Below are 19437 nucleotides of genomic sequence, written 5' to 3'. Positions count from 1 at the left end.
TAGAGGAAGTATTCAGAGACTTGGAATGGGAGCAGTTAAGGATAAGGGTAGATGAAGAATACATCAGTAATCTGCGATTTGCTGATGTCATTGCCTTGCTAAGCAACTCGGGGGATGAACTGCAAATAATGACTGATGACTTAGACAGGAAAAGTAGAAAGGTAGGCTTGAAACTCAATATGCAGAAGACTAAGGTAATGTTCAACAGCCTCGGAAGTTTACATTAGGTAGCGATGTACTGGAAGTAGTAGGCGAATATGTCTACTTAGTACAGGTTGTAACTGCAGATCCGGACCATGAAAAGGAAATAACAAGAATAAGATTGGGATGGAGCGCATTTGGCAAGCACTCGCAGATTATGACTAGCAGCTTACCGGTATCGCTCAAGAGGAAAGTATACAACGGTTGCATTTTACCTGTACTCACCTGTGGGGCTGAAACGGGGAGGCTAACCAAGGGAGTTCTACTTAAGTTGAGGACAACCCAGAGGGCTGTGGAACGAAAAATGGTAGGGGTAACATTAAGAGATAGGAAGCGTGCAGAGTGGGTCAGAGAAATAACTCGTTGCCGACATTCTAGTGGAAATTAGGATAAATTAGGAAGAGAGGATAACCGATGGTCACTTAGGGTACCAAACTGGATTCCAAGGGAAGGAAAGCGTCGCAGGGGGCGGCAGAAAGTTAGGTGGGCGGATGAGGTTAAGAAGTTCGCAGGGGTCAAGTGGATGCAGCTAGCACAGAACCGGGTTAAGTGGAGAAATATGGGAGAGGCCTTCGCCCTGCAGTGGGTATAATCAGGATGATGATGATGATGATGATGATGATGATGATGATGATGATGATGATGATGATGATGATGATGATGATGATGAATAAACACAGAAAGTATTAGACCACGAGAGAGGAGCTCTTTTATAGCCAAACCTGTGTCACGAAGAATTGATCATAGCGCCGTGCGAATTGATCCAATTTTCATTACAGCTCTGGTACTTTCCTTTCGTTATATGAACATTCCTGAGAAATATGGCGTAAACATATAGTATCCTTTAGCTGTTTCTGAGCTGACTATTATTGTTTCCCGATGTGGACGTAGGGAAAGGCGGACGAATTTGAACTAGTCCAATTAGTGCCATTCCTCCATTAACGGGTTTATTGCACCACAACTAACTACTCGCCACGAGCGTGGCACTAACTTTAAACCGAACGTTTTGGTAGAGATGGGAACGCCAAGCCCTGCGCGTAAATATATCCACAGTAGTTGCTTAAAATGTTCCGCAGTTACTTTACATTTGAAAGTGATATCCCAATGAAGCCGCACTTGGTCGCTTCGTACGCGCCTGTTTGCCGTGATACTTCGCAGCTTGCCTTTATTCTCCTCTCCGTATTCCTAAAAATAGTGTGAGGACTGCTGCACCCCATCTCAGTGGCTGAGCGGTTAAAGCAGAGGACTACTCAGCCCGTGGTTGTTCGTTTCATACTGACCCCGCGGCTTTCTTTAGTTATAAGCGACATGCAAACCACACCTGTACTGCAACTACTACTCTTTCATGTCTCTGAGTGTAAGAGAACCCCTGAGGTTCCAATTACTGGAATCCTGCACTACGGTGTCCCTAGCAGCGGATGTTGCTTTCGACATTCATCCCCGTATATCATGTGAGGAGAGATGCCGGAGGATGGGGCGGTGAGTTAGCTCGACTTCGAGCGCCCCGGCAGCATCCTTTGAGTTCTGTCTTGAACGCTTGTAAAACTCGCTCTATGCGTCATACCGCCGCACAGGCACAGTGGCTCGCCTACGCAAACGAGTGGAAGAACCTCCCTTTAAGAAGGTATCAATGCGTGTATGCTAAGCAAACCACCAAATTCTTTCCGCATACTCCTTTAAGCGTAGACGGCAAGGGAAGCAAACTTTTAAGTGAAGCGCGGACTAACTGGTTTCATCTTCGCTTCATACTACTTGTGGAAAGAATGTAAACTAGCGAAAAACGAGAGTCGCGCACTTGCTCAGACGTCAGTGGCCTGGGGGCACCTTGGCCGGTAAAAATGTCTAACCTTGCGAAGTAAGGCACTGATGTACAGCCCCGCCTTGTGTTTGGCCGTCGCTCCACTATGTGCGGGATGGAAGTGGGTATACTTAACGCAGAGTCATTGTAGCCGAGCAGCAGTTTGTTTGGACGAATAGCTGCATATGCTATCGACCACAGTTCTGTCTTACGATCTGAAATCCTGCAAAACACCCTATGTTCGACGACCAAAAGTTCTAAGACCTTGCTTGCTCTCCGATTAGTTTCGCCACGTAATTGCTATGCAAAGATGTAGGGAATGGTCTTTCTATGCGGGTTTGATTTCGTGTTCGCGCATAAACGCATACATTTCCCGACTAATGGGAATGTAGAGAGTTTAGGACCATGGTCCAGGCACCCTTAACCAAACTTTAAGTGCATCCCATCATAAAAGGGTAGGGTCCATTTGGTTATACATATAGCTTTCTAAATTTCGGCATCCTCCCTACATATTTAAGGGTATTAGTAGCACCGTTTCTCTAAACCGTTCTACATGCATTAGCAATAAGCAAAAAAAAAGTCTTCCACTTTACCAATGTTGCTCTGCCTTTACTGCACCGAGTCGGCCCACATCAAAATATCCGGGCTACATGTATGAGCTCCTAATGTAGGGCTAAGCAAACAGAACACCAAGAGCACAGAAGAAGCTTACTGGCTCAGTGCTGAAGCGCTAGCACCGCGATTGAAACCACTGACGAGCTGCCTGCAGTCAAGATACTTCGTACCCGTTACAGGAAAAGCTGCAAAAGCGCCTCCTAGCTCTGTGCGCTATCCTCTTTCGGCTACTTCACTGATATCCACTGTAATAAAGCGCATTATTCATTTCCGCAGTTTTGGGAAATGTGCTTGCGAGCATGGGCCAAATATGAACACCGTGCCTCGCACAGGAGCAGGCAGCCGTTTCCTACTACCGGTTCTACAGTGAATGAGCAGTGGTGTGAACCTCTAGTGCTTACGGTGCGCTCATCTGGAGGGGCGCTCGCGTGCATTACCGAAAATATCGATCGAGATGAAAGCGTCACATCGTCCTTCGACTTGAAATAAAATTTAAAAAATAACGGGGCCATCCAAAGGAGAACCAGCGCATCGGGCGCCGACCGTGCCGCCAGAGTGCGAAGCCTAGCACCGGAAATCAAAGTTAGGGCCGTGCCATCTCGGAAACGGACTGACGGCGGCGCTCAGGCTCCAGACGTGCGTCTCTGTCGAGCCCATTTCGGCCAGACGGCTTTCCAATCGCGGACGCGGTCTCCTCGCGAACGAGGATCGAGAGAGAGAGCTAAATATTCGCTCCATCTCAGGGGCGTTGAAAATATCTCGTATTGATTGCAGCAACGCAAGGAATGTGCACGAAATCTTGGCTTCAAGTAGGAGGAGGCCCTCGCACTACGTGTTTCTTTTTTTTACACTGGTGTAAATACAATTTTCTGCTTTCTTTACTGCAGACTGGTTTTTATTTCGGCAAAAGCAAAGAAAAAAATATCTGCGGAGGAGAGATAACATATCTTTTAAGATCAGCAGAATGATAAACATGCACTGTTAACTTTTCGTGTTTTCTAGCAGTTGGTTTCCCTGCGCGCGTGCCTTCGCCTCGCGCGACTGGTTGGCGCCGCAGCTGTCTTCATAGGAGTGAGGTAAGGCGTGCTTTCCGACAAAGAAACAGCGGGATGAGGTGTTGAATTTGCTGAATAGGTCTCATGTAAATTGAGGGCTAAGTTTAATGTTTTCTGAATGAAGTCACGTTCCACAGAAATATAGCTCAGGCATGTTGTTTTCATTTGTATGTCGCATTTTGTGGCCACCGCATTAGGAAGGGTTGCGCAAACCTTGTTTTAAAGGGACACTAAAGACACCCAATTATGCTGTTAAAATCTAACAAACGGCATTCCGTGACATTGTTGCCGCATATCCGGCAGCAAGAAATGGAATTATTGCTGAGATATTGATAAGCAGTTGAGGTTTTTTTGTCCCCACCAGTCGAATTCAAACTGTTTTCTCCTACTACGTAGTAGGGTAGAATGGCGCCCACTATGGCGCAAGAGGAGACTTCGTGATTGCTGGCACGGAGAGCGGAATTGAGGAAGTTGAGCCGGCGCGGCCCGCCGCGTCGACCGGTTAGCATCCCTCAGGGGCCAATATGGCAACAGCGTACTCGCATCGGCTCACAATATGTGACGCCCACAGCCGAAGTAAATAAAACGATGACGAGTGTAATTTACCGAGCAATGGGCCCATAGAGGAAAAAAAGAAAGAGCTCTTGTAATGCATTTCTGTACGTGTTTCTCAAGCTTTTGAGCTTCTTCTTGCACTGCGTGTAAACAAATCGAGCCCTCGGTCATCACAACGCTTCCCGAAATGTTTACATACAAATAAGGTTTTGTTACCAGCCAAATATTGTCCTCGTTGCTGCGCTTGCCAGCTTTGCAGCTTCGTCGCACTTTTTTCCTTGAAGATGTGAGCTACAGCTCTGTGTTCAGCGAAAATTACGTCCACGGTAGCAGAGCATGAATAGCCGGCGCTCCTAAATTTGCCAGCGCTGCGAAATTCCACATGTTAAAATGATTCCATTGCACAATATATTGCGCATAGGCATCCAGAACATTATTGCAAGTCGTGAGAGCAGGCAGCATGCTCCGATGGTCAAGAAGCTGTAATGTTTAGACCGGCAGCAACGATCTGTACACTTCGAAACACGAAGTTTCACTATAAATGCGGCCGGACATAACATACAGAAATGTTTCCCAGCTTCCCAGTTTCGGCGTGGCCGAGTGGTTAGGGTTAAACGTTATGGAGCAAGTAGAAGGGAGTTCGAATCGCTCTGGTCGTATGGCTTTTTTTTTCTACAAAGTGATTTTTTTTAGTTTTTACTTTTTATTCGAGGCCCTTCCTTCGCCGGGCGACCAGCGCAATAGGCGAGAATGCAACAGGGGAACAATGACATTTGGAATACGATCGACGCTCTCCTTGGTATGAGGGGCAATTATGCCCCTTATGTTTACGATGCCTGCAAATAGCACATTGAAGCGCTTGTTGCCACAGTATGTGGGACAGATGTGCCCTGATTTAGTCAACGATTGAATGATAATGCGTTTTTCCTTGGGAACTTAGCATATGCATACTCTTCATGGCGTACGTAGCTGCAGTCGAGCGGTCAGGTCGGGGTTAACGAGAGCTCGCAGTCGAAGCGGCGACGGCGGCGATATGTTGGCGCAGAAGTGTGAACGAAGGAGCGTGTCGGCGGCAGCGGATTTCGCTCGCTCGCGCCTCCGAATGCTCAAATGGGAACGAGCCAGGTGCATCTGCTGCTCCGAGCCCGTATTTCAGGCGCCGCAGGTCCAAAACGAAACAATCCGAGCACGCACGAAGTGCCCGAGCCGGAACATAACCGAAACTAAAGTGGGCGCCTGTGGCGCCTCCAAATATATTTTTGTATTTGACTTGCAACGTTTACGTTGTCTTTTCGCCGTCGTTTACGTATGACAAAAGCATGTTATCATATTCGAGACAAAAACTGCTACCGCATTCAAACGGGCAACGTAATTCGCATTTGTCAGCCTCCGGGAGCCCTAGCGCGTCACGTGATTTGTAGTTGCAAGTCTCGGCCATTTCGGCTGTGGCGGCGATACCTGTATTTCTGTTCTTCCTCTTTACTACCTTATAACAGCTCTGTTTTCATTCAGAGCGGATTTTTTACAGTCAGGAATTGGTATTCTATCGATGCAAGCCAATTTATTTTTCTCTTTAGTGTCTATTTAAGGCGATAGTTTTCCCTGGCTCGTAGGCTGCTGAAATCTTAACAGGAAGTGTCTGCAGGACATGTTTGGTCCAATCGACTATCAAAAAAAAAAAAGAAAAAAATTTCTACCCCGGAAAACAAACCTTTATCTCTCCGATCTCCAGCCGAGAGAAAAAGCCAATATTTTGAGTGCAATAAAAAAATCTACGCCACGAAGGGCTCGCTGGAAACTGATCGTAACCCTCCTTGTCTAACGTGAGGATGATAGTAGGGATAAAAGGCCGATAGAGTCAGTGACAATGATAAGGATGATAGTGGGGATGACAATGACGGCGCAGTTAGGTGATAATGCTGATAGTAGCGATAATTATGAAGACGACGACGACGACGACGACGACGACGACGACGATGATGATGATGATGACGATGATACGAATGACAATGACAAAGTAAATAGCTAAGACAGTTCTGCGTAAAGTGGCTTTCACCTTTCTGCTCTTAAGTAGACTTAAGCGCAGTCCTGCAATCTTCGGCCTTGATGACTCCAAATGCGTAAGCTTGGTTTACTGCCTGCGAGGATGCAAAGACAAATAAAAAATGTCGTCGACAAGAATCAATACTGCAGATGTGTCAAATGGAACACAGGCTTATTTGGCGTAGAAGCCGCGTGTCTGTCTCAAACTTCAAGGATACTTGGCTCGACTCGATCACGTCATCCGGTCTCGTAACATCGTAAGATCCGCCGACCTATCACTGCTTGTGACGTCCCAATTGAGAGTAGTACTGTAGCTGATGGCAAATGCGCTAGACATGTGGTTTTATTTGTGTTTCACGGACTTTCCTTGCGTCTTCGAAAAAATGATAATGTTACAACATATATGGTTACACCTGGTTGCACCTGGTAATGTATTGTGTCCTGTCTTGTTTTTAGTGCTTCTGTTGTCCTGTCTTCCCGCGCGTAGCCTCCAGAAAAACTGCTTATACCCAAGATCGAGGGCAGCTGTACGATGATGTATATTTTCTGATTCTACTCGTCGACAGCTTTTCAACAATGCATATTTCACGTTGCATCGCGAAGATAAATTTTTAATAGCAAGAAATAATCAACTGCAATTAATACAGGCATGAAATCCATAAGTGCAGCCGTACTCGATTTAAGGTCACCGAGGACTTTTAAATTTATGTAGTAGGATAATTTTCGATTTTATATAAATTAACTAATTACCTGCAATTTTTACAACGAGTAATTAGTAATGGTCTCGCAATGTGGTAAAGAACGGTCAGTAAGTCGTATGGTCATGCACCAGGTCCCTGAAACACACTACAATAAGCGAGACCTGTCGCTAGAGAGCCTAAATTAAATTGATTACTACAGGAAGACACAGTGGCTGTTATATTTCTCGGTGAACACCTAAATCCACGACGGCAGGCTAGGGCGCAGTTCGACCTTATTCGAGTTTGAAAGCCATTGTCAGCCATCGATGCGGTCCTCGGCTTTGTACCTTGAGAAGCATAGCTGTCGCTCTATAAATTGAAAAATTAGTATAACGTGATCGCAAAATATGTGATCATGATTTCCTGAAGGTTCTTCCAGCTTTAATAATCGTTTTCGCTGTCTGAATTAGGTCAGCGATTTCAAGTTGAGTTAAATATTGTTAGCAAGCTAATCGATCCGGAAACACACACACACACAAAATATTGTTAAAGGTTTATACGCAATGTGACCGACAACAATTTGCAGCCTGTTTCTCGCTTCTAAATAATTTATTTTCAACTGCTTGGCACACGTTACCAGCGAGTCATCGCTAAATTTTTCACGCACTTGTGCTTGGCGATTCTCGTGCCCACCTAGAAATGAAAAGTAATAATTTATTCAGGGGTTAACTTTCGTGATGACGTACCTGCCTGCAACCCCCGCATTTTAATGTGCTGTACATTTTAGACCAATTTTTCCGTCTTCGAACCTTACTATGATTCTGTACAGACATTCTCACGTAATTCATAAGACTAACCGACATCAGAGAAAGGGCATTTTTGAATGAGACAATAAGTTCATTGAAATCGATGAAACGTACCGCACCAAGCATCCAGAACATATCATAAAACATTTCTTATCTTTAGCTGCCATTAATATATATGGGTATGTCACATTTGATCTGTTAATCAAACGTGGTTGTTGCAAGTAAGCTAAGGCAACTTAGCATAGAATTATTTGCAGTTTAAAATGCGTGCCATATTAATAATTGTTCCATCTTTGTGGCATTTTTATACGTTTCTGTTTTTCTTCTCTACTACAAGCTATTTTTTTATTTTGCGGTCTTCTTTTTGGCTGTTGTTGTTGTGGGATTCCCTATGACTTGAAGGCTCTTTGCAGGTCTTTCACAACGTGCGTATTTTTTACTTTTTGTATATTTTTTTTTTCAATTAAATTGTTCGCTGCCTGCCTTGCGCGGCCACACAAGCCCACTCAAGCTCTTTGAAACTTTGGTAGGCCCGGCATCAATAGAAAGACTATCTACCTATCTACCTTTTCATATATCCACGCATTTCCTCCTAAGATTCGTTTTCAGAATTCTTTGCTGACAATACGTAGCCTCCAGCCAGCATGCCAGCTTGCCTGTAATAAACCTCTACCACCGTGTCTTGAACGCTTCACTGCACTGACGCTGCTGTTCGAGGCGCTCTCGCAGCTTCGGACATCAACTACGATCTCCTCAGCGTGGCGTCTGCTCGCCATAGAGCACCGCCTTCTTCACAACTTCCTCCCGTTTGCCTCGATTCAAAACCAAGCATATTTTTCGCATCTTAAGATAAAGTCCAGACGCATGGCTGACCGCGTCTCCGCTCTATGCCAATGAATTCGTGTTCAATTTTCGCTCTCGCACCCCGTTGTTTGCATTTATAAGTGCTCTTGGACACCCTTCCCCCGGAAAGCAGCGTGCATATATGCCATGTCCAAGCTGTCTGCAGAAGCTGTGAAGAAAACAGGGCCCTTTTGCGAAGCACAGGCCCTGGAAAAAGCATACTCCACACTGCCCGTAATGGAGCCTGGTCTGTGCTACGATGCATCTCCAAGCCTGTTTTCCTGGTTGATTCGAGTGATTTGATGGTCTTTAAAGTACTTCTCTGCTCCCTCAACCCAGACTTCCCTCTAACCAATTGTTTTATTTTCTCTAGAAGGGCCAGCGAAAGTCAAGTCTTAAGTGACAAAGAAAACTGGTTTCAATTCCACAAAACTGGGCGGAACCTATATATATATTTGTGTTAGAGTACCTGTGTTAACGAGAAATGAAAGTACTGTAAACGGCAGTATTAACTATATCGCAAATAAATCTCCACAAGCACACACGCACATATATTAAAGCCGCGCCTCGTGCGGTAGAAGCCCATATGTGGCCTTTTTGCAAACATTTCACCCAAAAACTTGACCACCAGGGCGGTGGAAATCTTGTACTCACTGTAAACCAGTGGGTAACTAGCGACATCGAAGGTGGAACCTTGTACATCCCGCGTGCGAAGCGGGATGGTCTTTCACATGGCCACCGCTCTCGGAGAGAGAGAGTCATGACGACCTTTTCGCAAACAGCTACCAGGGTTGGTGAACTATGTTCGTATCAGCTGGCTAACAAAATTTCAATATTCCTTTTCAGCAATTACCGATAAGCCCCATTTGCAACTGAATTATTATAATTTCTAGCTGACTATTAGTAATATCCATGTTAAATTTAAAATTTTAGCAAACACGAATAATCAGGTGCTGTAGGGCAACCAACACCAGCAATTTCTGGCGCAGTTCAATCATTGCGCTATTTTGTGGCGCACATACCACGTGATCTTTCGGTGCCACTCGCACTCGGCTGCTTCAGTCAAATTTTGGGCGCGAATTAAGATCACGTGGTGCGTGTGCCGCATAAAGCGGCCGCGCTGCTTCCGACCTGCCCGATGAATGAACGAAAAGTTCAGGGCCACAGCGTACACGTTAATGTGTTATCTAAATTAGAAAACCTTCTTCTACATTACTAATGGTGAGCAGGAAACTTCTAAGTTGCTAACATCTGTGCATAAAAATGAACGCAGACAGCATAGAAGGAAACCAGAAGTGCTTACTTTGAAGTTCTTAACTCCAGGAAGCAAACACAAAGAAAAATTTGAATACCATATAAACCCCAAATTTCACAGCGAATGACAAGAACAAATAAAAAGAAAATAATAATGATGATAGATACAATTGCAAAAGAGAGCTTCAGAAATTTTAACCAACTGGGGTTTTAGCGCACAACACACGGGCGCCTTGCTCTTCGTCTTCACAAAAAAGCTGCCGCCGCGGCCTTGACTCGATTTCCGCATCGTTGAGCACAGCAGTCCAGCGTCCTAAGCACTGCGCCACCGCAGGGGACTTATTTTTCATTTCGGCATTCCCTCACGGTGGATGCAAGGATACCACATCATGCTTTTATATATATATATATATATATATATATATATATATATATATATATATATATGGTTCAATAACACGGAAAGTTGAGCTAGTTGGTACATATTTTTGGTGAAAAGAGTATATTTTGCGTGTTTCTTTCTAATACACTGCAGTTGATAGTCAGCGCAGGTGTTGTCTTCTTCCTTGTCCTTTGTCTCCGCGCTGTTATTCCTTAAAAATATATATATGGTGTGTGTGCATGTGCGTTGTGCGTTGTGTGTGTGTGTGTGTGTGTGTGTGTGTGTGTGTGTGTGTGTGTGTGTGTGTGTGTGTGTGTGTGTGTGTGTGTGTGTGTGTGTGTGTGTGTGTGTGTGTGTGTGTGTGTGTGTGTGTGTGTGTGTGTGTGTGTGTGTGTGTGTGTGTGTGTGTGTGTGTGTGTGTGTGTGTGTGTGTGTGTGTGTGTGTGTGTGTGTGTGTGTGTGTGTGTGTGTGTGTGTGTGTGTGTGTGTGTGTGTGTGTGTGTGTGTGTGTGTGTGTGTGTGTGTGTGTGTGTGTGTGTGTGTGTGTGTGTGTGTGTGTGTGTGTGTGTGTGTGTGTGAAACGGATGGGGGCGTGGGCAGGAGCGCTCGCGCTAGGCCCGCCACGATTCATTAAATTCATCTCATGGTCATCGGACATTATATCTCTGTTCTCTCTCCTTTGTATTCGTCCGCTTGCTGCCCCGTAACATCTGGTTGGAGGTGCTGGGTACTTCATGATCACTCGTCCACCTGGCCAGGAGCTTCGGCGCCCTGTGTCTGCTTGCGTCGGTGGCAGCGGGTTCCATGGAGCGCATCGCCTGACTGTTTTGCAGCCTGCCGGTCCCAACGCGACCTTGCAATTCCTCCGCCCCGTCACCGTCCCGACCACAAACACGACAAAGAGAAATCAAATGCTCTTATTCCGTCTTCCTGCTCTCCATCGAGTCACGCCCAACGTTATGTCATGGCGCTCGACAAACCTACTCGTCCATGATCGGGACGATCGCTTGGTTGCCCTGGGTAATATTATAGACGAGGAAGGAGTTGACAGTGGCGTGGGCAGGAGCGCTCGCGCTAGGCCCGCCGCGATTCATTAAAGCATAGCACAATCACTAGCCATCATCTGTTTGTTACCCTGTATTCATCGGCTTTCCGCCCTATAATATTTTGGTAGTGTAGACACACACACACACACACACACACACACACACACACACACACACACACACACACACACACACACACACACACACACACACACACACACACACACACACACACACACACACACACACACACACACACACACACACACACACACACACACACACACACACACACACACACACACACACACACACACACACACACACACACACACACACACACACACACACACACACACACACACACACACACACACACACACACACACACACACACACACACACACACACACACACACACACACACACACACACACACACACACACACACACACACACACACACACACACACACACACACACACACACACACACACACACACACACACACACACACACACACACACACACACACACACACACACACACACACACACACACACACACACACACACACACACACACACACACACACACACACACACACACACACACACACACACACACACACACACACACACACACACACACACACACACACACACACACACACACACACACACACACACACACACACACACACACACACACACACACACACACACACACACACACACACACACACACACACACACACACATATATATATATATATATATATATATATATATATATATATATATATATATATATATATATATATATATATATATATATATATATATATATTGCCACCAACAAACGTTACAAGCAGCAGAACAACCGAGAGGCATCGACCCAGCCGCAAACGTAGGGGAACGATAGAAAAGTGGGGCAAGTTGTACGGGAGAGTCACTGGCTCTGGGTTGGACCCTACAAACGGTTTAACGATTGTAATAGGGCTTCATTCTGGCGACATTAACTATTTCAGACTTCGGTTGTCGGGAGGAGAGGACAGTGCCTTATGGTAGCACATCGTAGTTCTCTGCGCTGAGGCGGCTGAGCACCTCGTATGGTCAAAAGTAACGCTGCAGAAGTTTTTCAGAGCGCCCTCGCAACCGTATTGGGCTCCACACCCATAATTGGTCTCTGTTTGACTGTAGTTCTTCTTGTAAAGCACGCCGCCGCGCAAGCGAAATGACGACAGTCCGCGCCTGAAGAGCTGAGGAGGAGATGACACGGTTCCTTCGAGGTATTCGATGAGGGGCAGAAGTTCAGAGTCATCCCGTTGCTTTCGGGCTAAGGTGGACGTCGTTATAACACTCAGGAAAGCGGAATCGTCGTTGGAAGCGTCCGCGTGGCAGGGAATAGGGGCGCGGGACAGACAGTCAGCATCACTGTGTCGCTGGCCGGACTTGTGCACGACAGTAATGTCAAATTCATGCAACCGAAGGCTCCATTGAGCAAGCCGGCTCAATGGATCTTCAGGTCTGCCAGCTAACACAGCGAGTGATGGTCGCTCACGACACGAAACGAACGTCCGTACTTGTACGGCCGTCGTGAGCGTGAGCGACCATCACTCGCTGTGTTGGTGGTAAATCTGAAAAGATCCATTGGGTCGGCTTAAGTTTAGACGAAATTTCATGACTGCCCACACAACAGCGAGGCACTCCTTTTTCGTAGTTGACTAATTAACTTCGGAACGGGACAAAGTGCGACTGGCGTAAGCAATGACGCATCCCGCACCGTCCTGCCCCTGAACAAGGATCGCACCGAGACCAACGTTACTGCCATCCGTGTGCAGTTCCGTGCTTGCCTCTTCGTCTAAGTGGCCAAGTATAGGCGTACATTGGAGACGAGACTTGAGTTCAGTGAAGGCTTTTTTTTTTTTGTCTGATCGAGTCCCCAAAAGAACCGTTCGGTGTCTTTCGTCAGGCGGATCAGATACTCAGCGATCTTGGAGATATTGTGAACAAAGCGACGATAGTACTCGCAGAGGCCGAAAAATCGACGCATGCTTTTTTTATCCGCTCGTTTGGGGAATGAAGCTACAGAGGCCGTCCTTTCTGGGTCTGGGCTAACACCTCGAGCACTGACAATGTGGCCGAGAATATTGTACTCAATAAAAGGAAAGTGGCATTTTTCGGGTTTTAGAGAGAGACCGGCAGATCGTATGGCCTCCAAAACAGCGCGCAAACGTTTCAGGTGCTTGTCGAACGTGTCCGAGAAAATTACAACGTCGTCGAGATATACGAGGCATGAGTGCAACTTCAGGCCAGATAGTACGGTGTTCATCATTCGTTGAAATGTGGCAGGGGCCGAGCACAGGCCAAACGGGAGCACTAAACTCATACAAACCGTCCGGCGTAATAAAAGTGGTCTTCTCACGGCCTCGCTCGTCAACCTCTATTTGCCAGTATCCACTGCGGAGGTCAAGTGACGAAAAGTAAGTGGCATGGCGAAGGCCATCGAGGGAGTCGTCTATGCACGGAAGGGGGTACACATCCTTTTTTGTGACGTTGTTGAGGCGTCTATAATCCACGCAGAACCTCAAGGTTCCTTCCTTCTTCGCGACGAGAACAACAGGCGAGGCCCTGGTGCTCGTGTCGACGGTTGGATAACGTCGTCCTGGAGCATTTCTGTTACTTGGCGGCGGAAGGCGTGACGTTCGTTTGAAGACACCCGGTAAGGACGCTAACATAGTGGACGTTGGTCGTCGGCAACTATAATTCGGTGCTTCATTAGTGGTGTCTGTTAGACTTTGAAGGTTGATGCAGAACAATCGCGAAACAAATTGACATGATTATCTATGCAGCGTTTCTGACTGGGTAAGAGGTGCGAGTTCACATCGGTCTGAATTAATGTAGACATCGCATTGTCTAAGTCTGACGTGTTAGATAAAGCGTGCTGGCCTGTACATTCTCGAAGTTCTTCAAAACAAGCGGCCGTCGTGTTCGCCGTCAAATGTTGGGGTTCACACATGAAGTTTGTCACTAGCACTTCGGTTTGCCCGCGGATAAGTTCGACAAGGCCCCAAGCTCGGGTCGTCGTGTCATATCCTCGGGTGGAGGCTATTTATTTCGTGCTGCAGCGGCGGCCTCCCCCCCCCCCCCCTTCCCCGTGTTTAGTTTTCCCGGCGAGGGGACGTGCCTCTGAATTGCTCAGAGGAGGAGTATCATCTGGGTGAAGCAAAACGCCTCGGTGATGATGATCGCAACTGCCATTGCGGTGACGTCGGGTGCATCTCGTTAGCAGCCAGGTATTCCTCAATCTCCTGTGATTTTTCGCCATAGCTGGGTCGAGGCGCGTTTGGTGAAAATCCTCTTAAACCACTTCTCCGGTATGAGCTATTGCGATGAATATGGCCAGGCTCGCCGCAGTGGTAACAGAGCGGCCATCTGCTGGGCATGCGCCACAAGTGCGCCTTGCTGACAGCGTGACCCTAGTCCTGCTGGGCTTGACGGAGCGCAGCTCGTATTGCTTCTCGACGGGACGCAGGTAGCGGGGCAGTGGTCCGGCAGGCAGGTCGACGGAGGACATCACTATAAGTCCTAATGCACGGCTCCAGTTGTGATGCTAATGGTGGCTGCACCGCTCGCAGAATTTCATCACGGATGACATCTTCGGTAGAAGAATGCATTGAAGGTAGAGATTCCAAGTGGACGTTCTACAGCTTTTCGCGGACAATGTTCCTCACAAGCTCCCGCAATGCCTCGTCCCTGGCTGCTGGCACGAACACACCGTAGGGTGTGGCAGCTACGGTTGCTGACGGCCGTATTGGGTGCTCCGTTCCTGCAGTGAACGCTTCATGCTTGCAGCTTCTCTCGAGAAATCTGCGACAGTTCTGGGAGGGTCGCGAATGAGGCCAGCGAACAACTGTTCCTTCACCCCGCGCATGAGGTGCCGTACTTTCGTTGCCTTGGGCAGGGTAGGATCGGTCCGATTGAAACGTCGCGTCATGTCCTCGAAATATATGGCCACGTCCTCACAGGACTGCTCAGACCTCGAACGAATGGTAATCTCTGCGTTTTCTTTGCGTGCACTCGAGCTGAATGTTGAAGAAACTCACGGCGAAAGGCTGCCAAGTTGACAAAGGACGCCTCATGGTTCCCAAACCACGTCTTGGCCGAGTCTTGCAGCGCGAGGTAGACATTCATCGTCCCATTGGTTGAACGCGACCACATGGTCAAAACTGGCCAACCAGTCTTCTACATCCTCAAACCGGTAACCGTGAAATGATGGCGGTGATCGAGGTGCGAAAAGGGCGAACGGTGGGGCGTTGCCCGAATACTAGCTTGTCTGGCTGCCGGCGTGGATGTCATGGCTCGCAGCGGTGTGGTCAGTGGTTCTAACTCGGGTTAAAGGCCTCGGAGCCGACGGCTCGCTTTATGGACGGGGGTGGCGTCCGCGCGTCGATGAGCAGCGTCACTGACGTCATCGGGGGCAACGTACGTACATGGGACTTTATCCAGCACAACGCACCAAATGTCACCAACAAACGTAGCAAGCAGCAGAACAACCAAGCTAGCCTTTTTTTAATCAAGCGAAGCTCGAGCGAGAGACGGGAACGACGCTCAGCCAGGTGCCAAGACATGGCTCGCCAGAATATGGACAGCGGTGTGGCAATATATATATATATATATATATATATATATATATATATATATATATATATATATATATATATATATATATATATATATATATATATAAATCAAACAGGATTCCACACAACTTTCCCGATTATTTATTTTATTCCAACAGTTTCGGACGGTTGACCATCCTTCTTCAAGGTAGACTTCTCAATTCTACCTTGAAGGAGGACGGTCCACCGTCCGAAACTGTTGGAATAAGATGAACGGGAAAGTTGTGTGACATCCTGTTTGAATTATACTCTGGCCCATTAGTAACAAGCAAACCATGTATGAGTATATATATATAAGGAAGTGCTTCTGAGCCGTGTAGTGGCGCTGATTTAGTATTAGCAGAGGTCCTTCCCAATGAAGAGGGTAGGACGAAAAATCTTATTACCATCAAGAGATTTGGAGCACTGTAAAGGCATTACAAGCCGAACGAAGTGGCTCAGCAGCGGAACCACTGGGCTGTGCACGTTTGACAAAGACTGTAAATTGTTCGACAAGGTCAGTTGTTGGGCGAGTTGGTGACGATGTTCCATATCTACAGCGCGATAAACGAGACAAGAGAACACAATAACGACAAACACAGCGCTGTTTGTTACTCGCTCAATCAGGCCTAACCAGGCACCATTTCGTTGATACTCATCAGCACTCATCACCATAAACTCGTAAGGTCCGCGTGATATGGAACAACACCCGAAAAAGACACAACACACCACTTTAAACGGACCGTACAAACTTTCAAGCCCGGGGATTGTGTCTGTCTGAATTCAAGGATGTTAGTTTTGAGTCCTGCATTCATGTAGCCGACCGTGTCCGTAGCTTCTGCCAACTCTCCCATGTTATCTGACCTAGTGACGTCACACACCCCGTCAACCCGTCAACCAAAAAGTTCTCGCCAGTCTCGCCTGCCAGCTACCACCTCATCATCATCCTAAACAGCCGCACTATGACCACTGCAGGGCAGAAACCTCTACAATATCCCTTCGATAAAACTGGTGCTTTACCAGCATCCAGTTGAGAACCATAGCATCTAAACCTCACCTGCCCACCTAACTTCCCTCCGTCCATTTACCTGCTTCTCTCTTGGTTTGGTTTGCTTTGTGGGTTTTAACTTCCGAAAGCGACTCAGGCGATGAGAGAGACCGTAGTAGACAGCTCCGGAAATTTCGGCCATGTGGGGTTCTTTAACTTGTACTGACTTCGCACAGCACACGGGCACCACAGTTAGCGCCTCCGTCGAAAAAGGGCCGCCGCAGCCGGCTTTAGATACCGCGTGATTAAGTTCAGCTGGCTGGTGCCCTAATGACTGAGCCATCGCGGCGAGGCGAGCTCTTGGACTTCAACCTGCTATCAGCGACCGTCGGTTACCTTGCCATGCCCATTTCCTCTTCTTTTTTTTCGGCTACAAAACCACTAGGCATCGCAATGTCGGCTGGACGTCAGTACCCGTGGCCCTCTCAGCGCGTCTCCCGCCTCTTAATGTTGTACCAATCATTTTGCTCTCAATAGCTTTTTGCATGGTCGTCAATTTAAATTCAACTGTTTTTGCTAGACTTCAAGTTTCTGTCCTAAATGTGATACCGGTAAGCTGAAGCTGTTGGATAGCTTTTTGTTAATTACTGGTAGGCTGCTATTCATGATCTTATTGGTACTTGCCAAGTGCGATCCATCAAAATGTTATTCCTTCAGTTATTTCTCTTTCTTCGTTCGGATATGCGGCCTAGAGCTGTGCACGGGTTTGGGCCGGCCCGAAAGCCCGTACCCGGCCCTGCCCGTGATCCGGGCTCGGGTCGCTGGAAAGCTCCTCGGACTCGGTCCGGGCCCGGGCCAAGGTATATTTGTTTCGGGTGGGCCAAGCCGGGCCAGACACGACGATCATGAACGCCTCAAAGTTTTGCGAAAGTGCGAATACGGGTGTAGTGCGATAAGCGTCTAGAATGCATCGCATTTTCCCGCTTGTTCCCTACGTGAGAGCTTCCGTGTTCTCACCCGGCGTCCACCCGCCTTTCCTCCCCACCATCTCGCCGCGGTCACAGATATTTGGTAGCCGTCAGTGACCGAGCAGAGGGGCTGCTCGTGGGCTACTTAGTTTCGAGTTTCGCGTCTTCGCTTTGGTCGCATCAGAGATGATGTTTAGGTACTCTACTCGTTTCAAGATTTGCGTCATGCTGTCGCCTGTGAAACATCTCTGCTATCGTGTAAAGCGAGACACAGCTATAAGCATCTGTGGTGTAAGAGTTCCCTCTTGTTTCTCTTAGTGCGAAAAGTTCGAGTAAAGGCTCGCGGTGAGCCAGGCAAGCTCTCCGAGTAATTGACCCCAAAACCAACCCTTTGTTTAAGTTTAGAGCTATTGCACTTTTGGAGAAGCAAACAAGCTGCTTACCGAAAGCTTGCTTTCCTATCAAAAATGTGTTAGTCATTCCAGCTAAACTTGTAGGATAAAAAAAAATAAACTTCAGCGCTACCGTTGTGTTCATTATCCAAGAACGCCGCAAATCCCTCAAGTCAGTGCATAACGTGTTGTTTTTGAGCAATAAGGTAATTTACCTACCTGTTGTACCTCTACATATTCAGAAAATTTGCCATTTCAAACGTGAGAACTCAACATTCCAAGATCTTGGATAAAACTTATCATCCTGAAATTATTTTATTTTTATTTTTTACAGCTTCAACTACAATTACAGCATGGCGGGCTGGTCCGGGTCCGGGCCTTAAATCTCAGCGTTAGGCTGGGCCAGGCCGGGCTTAGTCCCTTTCAGTGTCGGGCCGGGCCGGGCTCGGGTCAGTGGCGTCGGTCCGCGCCAGGCTCGGGCTCAAACATTCGACTCGTGCACAGCTCTAGTGCGGCTACTACCTTTGCTAACGTATCCCCTTACCACTTCCAGTGTCTCACTACTTTGAGTAAACTGCTGTTACTTTCTGAGGCTATTGGACATTACTAGACTGCCGCATAATATTTGAAGCCTATACTCTTTTACCTTTTCAAATCGATTAGTTGCATTTCGTCCACTTAATATACATAGGAAGGCGATAATACTATAGTTAATCGCAGAATACTATGGTCTTCATCAAATCATCACCCCTTACTGGTCCAACTGTTGATCTCTGAGTATTTCTTCTCGTTTGCCGCAGTGGGGAGCATGACGTTTTTTTTTTTAATTTTTGGTAGGTCGCTGTAGCCTTATTCTTATTGAAAAGCATGTTGGATTTATTAAATTAGGTCAGTGATTGAAATAGAAGCTATATAACCTTGTAGTTAAACGTATAAGTTTGAATATTAAAACAGGCTTCGAAACACAACATTTCAGTTGCCAAAAACAAGCTTTTGCGAAAATATTGAACGCAACTAATCAGAATGTACCTGTGCCTGAAGTGAAAAAAAATGTTGTTTTTTCTGTTGTGTGTTGTGTTGTGTTGGGTTTTATGGCGCATAAGCAACTAAGGCTATCATGCGCCAAGAGCGAGGTTAATGTATGTTCT

General features: G+C 47.0%; 1 long non-coding RNA gene across 1 annotated transcript in view; it reads right to left on the bottom strand.

Annotated features, from left to right (window-relative positions):
* LOC146192601 (uncharacterized) overlaps positions 1–19437 on the bottom strand; it is a 434750-nt gene that overhangs the window by 272242 nt on the left and 143071 nt on the right. The window lies entirely within an intron of this gene.

Source organism: Amblyomma maculatum, chromosome 4 (genome assembly GCF_055883805.1).
Source record: "Amblyomma maculatum isolate TAMU_Amacu chromosome 4, ASM5588380v1, whole genome shotgun sequence".
NCBI lineage: Eukaryota > Metazoa > Arthropoda > Arachnida > Ixodida > Ixodidae > Amblyomma > Amblyomma maculatum.
The sequence above is the reverse complement of the archived record's forward strand: the minus strand, read 5'-3'. Positions and strand labels throughout refer to the sequence as shown.